Here is a 493-nt window from a genome sequence, read left to right on the forward strand (position 1 = left end):
GTTTCAATGCGCGTAGCCTAAGAAACAAATTTGATGAACTGAGATGTCTTGCTTTAACAGAAAATTTTGACATAATTGCTATAACCGAAACATTTATCGACACCACAAATATTGATTTAAGTTCCGAATACAACATAGATGGCTACAGACTCTTCAACAAAGATCGTGTAAACCGTAGAGGCGGTGGCGTCGCCCTTTATGTCAAAAGCTATTTGCAACCCACTGACAAAACACCGGGAAACAGTAACGTTGAACATTTGTGCGTGCGAGTAAACATTGCAAAAGTCAACTTAAATATATCTGTCACCTACAGACCTCCCGGGCAATCACTCGATGACGACCTTGAAATGTACAGCGTCTTAAGGCAGTCACTTAATAACAGCGACTCACTGATATTAGAGACTTTAACCTCCCCATATCGACTGGGCGACACTGTCAGGTACAGAAGGCGAGTCACATAGAATGATCGAATTTCTAGAAGAAAATTATCTAA

This window comes from Eriocheir sinensis, chromosome 64 (genome assembly GCF_024679095.1).
Source record: "Eriocheir sinensis breed Jianghai 21 chromosome 64, ASM2467909v1, whole genome shotgun sequence".
In the NCBI taxonomy this organism is placed as follows: domain Eukaryota; kingdom Metazoa; phylum Arthropoda; class Malacostraca; order Decapoda; family Varunidae; genus Eriocheir; species Eriocheir sinensis.